The sequence below is a fragment of the Miniopterus schreibersii genome (genome assembly GCF_964146895.1).
Source record: "Miniopterus schreibersii genome assembly, chromosome: 3".
In the NCBI taxonomy this organism is placed as follows: domain Eukaryota; kingdom Metazoa; phylum Chordata; class Mammalia; order Chiroptera; family Miniopteridae; genus Miniopterus; species Miniopterus schreibersii.
This window is the reverse complement of record NC_138103.1, coordinates 70,146,758-70,156,217: the sequence shown is the minus strand read 5'-3', so window position 1 is coordinate 70,156,217 and position 9,460 is coordinate 70,146,758. Positions and strand designations below refer to the sequence as shown.

Genomic DNA, 9,460 nt, shown 5'->3' with positions numbered 1-9,460 from the left:
AGATATGAATTATTTAAGGACTAAGACTGTATTAGTCAGATTTCCTTTGGTTGTGACAGAGACTGAATTCAAACCAGTTTATGCATAGAAGGGAATCTATTGGATTAGCAAACTGAAAGGTCCAGGAATTCACTTGGCTTCAAGGCTCCTGCTCAGTCCACCTCTCTGTCTTTTCCGCTTCTCACAGTTCACGTTCTCATATTTATATTTCCTCTGTGTAACTGAGGAAGATGGCTCAGCTCTAGGGATAACAGAAGAGACTCTCTTCCGCAACTCTCTGCCACATCTCTGGGAAGCCTCTGATAGGCCTTGATTTGGGTCATATGTCCACCTTTGAACCAATCACCACATCTAATTAGCCAGCCTGGATCTCATGCCCACTACTGTGGGGACAGAGCATTGTGACTGACAACCCCATCAGGCCTCATTAATTGGGGAAGGGACAAGTCTTCAAAGGAAAAGCTCTGTGCTCTTAATAGAAGCTAGACCTGCAAAAACAACAGATGCCCACAGCATAGACCATGCCTTATTCTTTTTTTAATTGATTGATTTTAAAGAGAGAGGAAGGGACAGAGAGAGAAACAAGGATCTGTTACTCCACCCACCCATGTACCCATTGGTTGATTCTTGTATGTGCCCTGACCTGGGATCAAACCCAGCAACTTTGGTGCCTCCAGATGATGCCCTAATCAACTGAGCCACCCGGCCAGGGCCTTAGTTATTCTTGTATCCCCCCTAACACCAAGCACATAGTAGCAGCTTAGTATTAAATAGTGAATGAATAACCACTTGTTGCACTTTATACTTTTAAACATTTTCACAGACATTATTTTATTTGTAAGTAGTAAAGACAGATTAAATGACTTGCTTAAAGTGACACAGCTGGTTTCTGACAGAGCTGAGCTCATAACTGTCTCCTGGCATCTAGTTCAGTTCCCTTAGGAAGTCTTCCTCGTTTATTCTCTCTTGCTGCCAGGACTGATGTCAAAGTGGAAGAAAACCTTTTGGTCCCTGAGCAGCACCATGGTGGTGGGCAAGAGCAAGCGCCTTATGAAAGGCAGCAAAAAAGGAGCCAAGAAGAAAGTGGTTGATCCATTTTCTAAGAAAGATTGGTATGATGTGAAAGCACCGGCTATGTTCAATATAAGAAATATTAGAAAAAAACTAGTCACTAGAACTCAAGGAACGAAAATTGCATCTGATGGTCTCAAGGATTGTGTTTTTGAAGTGAGCCTAGCTGATCTGCAGAATGATGAAGTTGCATTTAGAAAATTCAAGCTGCCTGGCTGGCCGTGGCTCAGCGGTTGAGCATCAACCTAGGATCCAGGAGATCATGGTTCGATTCCTGGTCAGGGCACATGCTCGGGTTTCGGGCTCAATCCCCAGTGGGGGACGTGCAAAAGGCAGCCAATCAATGACTCATTGATGTTTCTATATCTCCCTCTCCCTTCCTCTCTCTGAAATCAATAAAAATATTTTTAAAAAGAAAGAGAGAAAGAAAGAAAATTCAAGCTAATAACTGAGGATGTTCAAGGCAAAAACTGCCTGACTAATTTCAATGGCATGGATCTTACCCATGAAAAATGTGCTCCATGGTCAAAAAATGGCAGACTGTGATTGAAGCTCATGTTGATGTCAAGACTACCAATGGCTATTTGCTTCGTCTATTCTGTGTTGGTTTTACTAAAAAATGCAGCAATCAGATTCAAAATACCTCTTATGCTCAGCATCAACAGGTCGGCTAAATCCAGAAGAAGATGATGGAAATCATGACCAGAGAGGTGTAGACAAATGACTTGGAAGAAGTGGTCAATAAATTGATTCCAGACAGCATTGGAAAAGACATACAAAAGGCTTGCCAATCTATTTATCTGCTCCATGATGTCTTTGTTAGAAAAGTCAAAATGCTGAAGAAGTCCAAGTTTGTTTGTTTTTGTTTTTTTAAATATCTTTATTGATTTCAGAGAGAGGAAGGGAGAGGGAGAGAGAGAAACATCAGTGATAAGAGAGTCATAGATCCGCTGCCTCCTGTACGCCCCAACTAGGGATCCAGCCTGCAACCCAGGCATGTGGCCTGACTGGGAATCGAACCGCGATCTCCTGGATCCTAGGTCGATGCTCAACCACTGAACTATGCTGGCTGGGCAGAAGCCCAAGTTTGAATTGAGAAAACTCATGGAGCTTCCTGGTGAAGCTCACAGTTCTGGAAAAGCGACTGAGGATGAGACAGGTGGTAAAGTTGAATGAGTTGATGGATATGAGCCCCCAGTCCAAGAATCTGTTTAAAATTCAGACATTTAACAGTGATGAATATCACAAATAAGTCTTATTTGTGATATTTTATTTCTGATCATTCTTTTACAATAATCTTACAGCTTGGTGAATCATATGTTCTGAATTGATAGTAATGCGAAATTTTCTGTCCTGTTGTGTGGATTTTAACTATTGCTCTAAGTAGCTGAGAAAGGGTAGTGATTATTTTAAGGTGTAGTGATCTGGAGATGTTAGCCATGCTAACAAAAGGAAACCCTTTCTTAACAACAACAACAAAGCGGAGGTGGGGGGGGAGAAAAGAGGGGAGAGATATTTGGTCATGTTTTCACTACTTCTTAGAAGGCTTGATATGGTTTTGTGCCTGGAAGGCCATGATGGTGGTAGGTGACTAGTAGGCTGCCTCTATCTTTCAATCTAATTATAGGTATGGGTAATGGATGGATGTGATCACTATTTAGATTATTAATTTATTAAGTACTGGAATCTGCCATAGTAAACTTTATTTATTGTTTTGTTTCTAAGGCTAATATTTACCCATGTGTTTGACAATACTTTGATGCGCACACTATCATGAAGACAGTTCCTTCAAGGTAGTGTATTACATATGCTGAAAGTAATGTAAGATGTAGAGTCAAACTGTTGTGTGAATCTCAGCTCCATTACTTGTAATCTCGGGCAAGATGGTTAACCTCCAGTCTCCTATAAAATAAGGTGACATCTGTCTACTACACCTACTTCACAGGTACTGCAGCGGGGCTGTGAAAGCCCCTGGCTGCCTGGGGAGGGTGAATATAGGAATAAAATTGAGATTGTGTGCGATAAGAAGGAAGGGGTAATGGAAAGTGGGAAATATTCAATATTAAAGTATTCATGCACCAAGTACTGGGGTAGGTAATGTGCACCGAAGGACCTCATAGTTCGGTGTAGGAGGCAGGCATGTGTAGAAGCACAATTTTATGGCGGCATGGATTTTGGATCAGAAAGATGTGTGTTTTAAAACTTCACCTTTATCCTTTCTTGTTGTGTAATGTGAAGCAAGTTTTTACTATCTGTGAAACTCCATTTTCTTATCTACAGAATGGAGATAATATTTAACTTATGATGTAGGGACACGGAAGTTACTCAATAAACAGTACCCTCTCTTTTCTTATAATGTACAACATGCATGGAAGCACAGTGAAGGAAGCAAGTTATCTGGCTGCTGCATGGACCAGGTTCCTGGATCACAAGTTTGGTAATAAGCATAGCTCCCAGATGACGATTGTGGATACTTAGAATATTCTGTTAAAAGGCTGTATTTTAACTTTACTTCATTTAGATAAAAACAGCCAAATTGCTGTACTGGAAATCCTTAGAGCTCAAAGCAACTTTGATACTTTCAAGTGCTACTATGATGACCTACTATCATGTATAACTCCTCTTGTACAGAAAGGAACAAATATTTGATATCCATCTTCATTGTTTGCTGTGGGTTTGTTTCCTGTTATTTTTTTCCCTCTTCCTAGAGGAAGGGAGTAAAGGAAACTTCCTTGTTACCTTGCCACTGTAAGGAACGTGTTTGAGAAAAATAAGCACAGAGGGTAAGAGTAGAGTTTCTCATCAAGATTATTACCAACATAATTCAACTCCAATATATATGAAGGATAGTTTATTGAAGCATTGATGATTGTTCACTTACTCACTTAAAGTAACAGAAGTGCAAAGTACCAGAAGGAGGGGCCCACAGTGAGCCCAGTTAAATCAGGAGAGCTCACCCTCAGAGTGAGCAGTCTAGGAGGAGGTCCCACACACATAAGTAATCCAAGTTAGAAAGTGATTAACATTGGACAGTCAAAAGAATTAGATAAATTGATTTTGGTATATGTGCAGAATTGGGAGGAGCCACTTCTTAGAGAAGAGAGATTAAAGAGGGTTTGTTCTTACTGTTGTTGAACAGAAGAGATGGGTAGCTCAGTCTTGAAGCACTGGCAATAGTTTGGTATATGAACCTGCAAACATAAAAGTAGAAGGAGAACATCTGAGGTAGAGTAATTAGTTTGAGGAAAAGATAAGTGACAGAGACAGGAATGGGAGGAACACATGGGCAACCAGGTGAGCTGTTTCACTTAGTCACAATAGAGAGTATTCTTATCTTTACCACTCACTCAGCATTTATCTGTCCTTTGATTACTTTTTATTTTTATGAGTGTACACCTTGTCTCCTAGACTACGTAAGGGAAGAGTGCTGTACCAAAGTATGCTTTGCTCTCTCCCCACATCACCTACCCTCATTAGTAAATAACAATATTATGCAGGTGAGTGGATTGGTCGACTCCTTAAAGGCAAAACAGAAAGAAATTGTATCATCCAAAGGAAAATGCTTTCATGTAAGGTCAATATTTTAAAGAATTAGAATGTTTTCCACCTTCCTTTTCTCACACTTCAAAATTCTTTGGTTTTTGTTTTTACTTATTGATTTTTAGAGAAACAGAGAGGAAGGGGGCAGGGGCAGAGAGACAGAGAGAAACATTTATCTGCTGCTCCGCTTATTTACACATCCATTGATTACTTCTTGTACATGCCCTGACTGGGGATCGAACCTGCTACCTTGGTGTATTGGGATGACACTCCAATCAACTGAGCTACCCAGCCAGGGCTATTTGTTTTTTTCTTGATAGTACTAGATAGTATTGATACTAATATTTAATAGTATTAGAAAAAAACATTATGTACCAATAGATGCAACATTCCAGTCAGGCAAGACTGGGGAATAAAGACAGTTACATAAAAGCAAAGTATTACCCCCACAGGATACTGATTAACTATAAAAGGAAAGGGGAGATCTGAAGGGTACCATATCATTTGGACTTAGCATCACTCATCCCAGGACAACTTGATCCGTAGTGTGAGCCTCCTGACATGATGCAGGACGAAGTCCACAGCATCATGTATATAGTATTTTAGCCAACAGTGTTTCCTGTAAATCTAATTGTGAGAGGAGGGGCATATAAATCGAGACTGTGAGACATTCAACAGGACAACTGGACCAGATTCTCTTAAAAAAAATGGCAATGGAACTGTACAAGAATTAAGAACACTAAAAAGATATGACAATGAAATGCAAGGAACGACCCGTGACTGACTCCTGGATTAAAAAACAACAAACCATAAAAGGCATTTTGGGACAATTGGTGCTATGTGAATATTTGCTGTGTATTAGATAAGATTATGTATTACTCTTCATTTTGTGAGGGTATGTTAATGGTATGGTGGTTGTTATGGACTGAATAGTAACACCCCCCCCCCCCCCCCCCGCAATTCACATGTTGAAATTCTAATCCCCACTGTGATATTAGGAAGAAGGGCCTTTGGGGAGATGATTAGCTCATGAGGGTGGAGCCCTCGGGAATGGGACTATCTCCCCTATAAAAGAGACCCCAGAGAGCTTTCTTGCCCTCTCCACCATATAAGGAGGAAACCCTCCAAAGAGGGTTTTCGCCAGAACCTGCTCTCAGACTTCTGTCCTCTAGAACTGTGAGAAATAAAGTTCTGGTGTTTATAAACCACAGCCTATGGCATTCTGTTATAGCGGCACAAACTAAGACAGTGGCTATGTAGGAAAATGTCTTGGTTCTTGGTAGATACGTGCTGACATATGTAGGGGTGAAGGTGGCATATTTGCAAATTACTTTTAAATAGTTGAACCAAAAAAGTATAAATTTTTGCTTTTAAATGGTTGAGCAAAAAGAATATACTATGTTTTGTACGCATAGTATGTGTGAGAAAACAAGAAAATGTGGACAATGTTAACAACTGGTAAATTTAGGTGAAGGATACAGTTCATATAGTGCTATTTTATCAGCTTTTCTCTAGGTTTGAATTTTCCAACATAGTAAGTTAGGAGAAAGTGAAAACATATCTTTTTCCTAATTGTCAAACATAATATATGCTTGTTTATTGAGAATTTTTAGAAAATCTAGGCAAAAAGCATGAAAAATAAAATAATCATGTGCTATGGTAGAGCTTCTCTTACCATCTCCCCTTCTAGCCCCTCCACGTCTTGTGCCTCTCAGGCAATAGATCTAATTAAGATTCCCAGGGGAAGATGAATAGGCGTCACTTACATTTCTCAGAGATCCTATCAACTGAGTTTCAGATCACCTTGGCTCTCTTTCTCAGGTTTAATTTAGAAGCTACAAGCTTTAAAGATAAATACTCAACTGTTAGCAAAAATTATTTTAAAACACGGGAAAATTCTTAGGTTGACACTTAAAATACCACAACATTCAAAACATAAACTCATCATTATGAAATACCTAAAACTCTCCAAAGCTTTCCCATTGCAGTTAGAAGAAAACACACTCAGGTGCCAGTTTCCAAGATCTGACCACTGCCTCCCTCAGACTTCATGTCCCACACTCTCCCTTTCTTCTGGCCTATTGTACTTGGAATCTACAAAATGATCCTAGAGTTTGCCCTCGGGTGTTCTTCGCCCAGATCTTTGCATGGCTGGCTTCTTGTTATTGAAGTCTCAATTCAAATGTTATCTCTTCAAAGCTGCCGCCAGTGACCACTTTACCTGAGGCAGCGCCTCCCCCACCGCCTCTCCCAGCCCTCTCTGTCCCTTTAGCCTCTTTTGTTTCTTCAAGTCACTCACTCATCACTATCTGAAATTATATTGTTCTTTTTCAGTTTAATCATCTTTGTTTCAGGTCTTCTCCCAGCTAGAATATAAACCTTCATGAAGGATCTTATCTGTCTTGACTCCACTGTATCTCCATGGCTTAGACACATGAGGACTCCATGCATATCAGGTATGAAGTAAACATTTTTTTGGCTGAATAAATATTTCTTTTCATATATAATTCACAAATATGCCACTTTGACCACACTCTATGTGGGTCAGCATCAACATTTTGATATAGTAGGCAGACAGACAGACATGAGCAGAGTAGGAATGATAAGCCTGGGAGGGAAGGTCACCAAGGGGGAAAGCTCTGGGTGCCTAGCAACTAGCAAAGGACAATAGTAAGGTGGGACCTCACTCCCAGCGTGACCTTGTTTCCCCTGGCATGTTGTTGGTCATGTTGTAAGACCCGCTTAGAGGAGGAACAAAGGAGCCAGAGAATAGCCTCATAGGACTCCCATATAAGCTCTTGCATGGCTGCTTCCTTACACATTAAGCCCTAGAGATAACAGCTAGTTCTCCATTGTGTTTCAGCTCTAGGCCCCGAAAAGCAGCAAGGCTAGGCAGGGCAACACCTTGGCTGACATCAGAACCAACTGCCCAGGCACCAAACAATCAGTAGAGACCCACCCTGAAAGGGCAGGACACACCAGGAAAGCTGATGAATATTCTATAGAGATCCTCCAGGTAAAAAAGCCCTTAAGAGGAAGGGCCCAGAGGGTTCTCTATCTCTCCTTTCTTCCCTCAAGGTGTGTCTCTTTGCTTTCTTTCTCCTAAACTCCAAGGGCCCTTCTTTTGCCTTTGTAATTTGTTTCCTGAGCCCACACAGCCCAGCTGGCTCACTTCTTCTACCTCTTTGACTTTCTAAATAAACTTTCGTTTATATTTAAGTCTTAACTCTGAATTTTTTCTTAGCCAGAACTCAAGGACTGAGGTCTAACATCTTGTGCCATTTGCCATTAACCATTTCAGGAGCTATACTGAATTTCTCTTTGTAGGCTCGTAACAGCCAGGTAACCTGCATCCAGGTGAAGAAACAGAATATTGCCAGCACCCAAAAGCATCTCCACTCTTTCCATCTTTACCCTCACTTTTCCTTCTGGAGGTAACTACTATCTTCACTTTTATAATAATTCCTTTGCTTTTATTTGTAGTTTTGCCACTTACATAAAGAATCCCCAAATGATGTAGTTTAGTTTTTACTGTTTCTGAACTTTATATAAATGGAATCATACTGTATTTGGGGGGGTTCCTGTTTATTTTGTTCAATATTATGTTTGAATGATTCACCATGTTGTTGGGAGGTGCTCTAATTGGTTCATTCTCATCCATAACAGCCCAATATACCCCAATTAAAAATTTTAAAATTGAGTTTTAGAGAGAGAAGAAGGGAGAGGGAGAGAGAAACATCAAATGGCTGCCTCCTGCTCACCCTCTACTGGGGACTGAGCCGGCAACCCAGGCATGTGCTCTGACACAGAATCAAACCAGCTACCTTTTGGTGCATGGGATGACACTTAACCAAGCCACACCGGCCAGGGGGATTATTTTTTTCTATGGCTGCATTCTGAAATATTTTTATGGGTAGTTTAAAGGTGTTTGGGTATTTTTTTTAAGAGACAAAAAAGCAGTAAAACTGTTAAGAACATTAATTCTGGAATTAGATAGCCTGTGTTTGAATCTGAACACTACAACTTAATATATTACCTTGAGCAAATGATCAAACCTTTCTGAGTTTTAGTTTTCCAGAAATGGGGAAAATAATATTACATCATAAAATTGTTGAGAAAACAAACAAAAAACAAACAAAAGTCCATAAAGCACTAGTACAGTGCCTGGCATATGGTTACCCTGAGTAAATGATGGTGATTGCTATAACTCTTGTTCTGCTTGTTTAGGAATTGACTCTGTTTAACCTTGGCACCTCCTTGAGGATCTTGCTTAATACTTAGGGACTAAGGAGATAGAGTTTTACTCACCATACATCATCATCCTCTCAGAAATTGCCTTCCTAGTGACTTCCTCATAGACTCCTTCATAAATCTGTCCAAGGAAACTGCCCTATGTGGACTAGGTATTTCCCACCTTGTAATCGGGTGGAGAGAATACAGTGCCTTTCCCCCAGGCCCTCAGCAACCCCATAATGAGTTGTCCTTAACAAATACCAATCCTTGGATTCAGTCATTAAGCAGGTGAGGCAGAATGAAAATATTCTAATCCCCTTTCTTTCCTCCTCTAAGACCTAGTACTAGAGATGTAAGCCTCAAAATGCTAGTTAGGAATGTGCTCCTTTCACAATGGCAGTAGACTATCAGAGAAATGGACAAGACTCCACAGACATGTTGGATGCAAGAATCAGAATTATACTAATATGCTATTCAACAAGTATTTATGGAATAACTGACAGGAACTGTTTCAGGCAGATGGAATATAGCAATGATTTGGTAAGTTTATTGAGGCTTGTGTGGCCCACCACATGGTTTACCTTAGTGAATGGTCCCTGTGCTTCTCAACAATCTT

General features: G+C 40.3%; 1 pseudogene across 1 annotated transcript; it reads left to right on the top strand.

The window, feature by feature from the left end:
* Nucleotides 1-1,017: 1,017 nt before the first annotated feature.
* Nucleotides 1,018-1,308, top strand: LOC308554929 (small ribosomal subunit protein eS1 pseudogene; annotated as a pseudogene). The gene has a single exon. The product of its transcript is annotated as a small ribosomal subunit protein eS1 pseudogene (transcript).
* The last annotated feature ends 8,152 nt before the right edge of the window (nucleotides 1,309-9,460 follow it).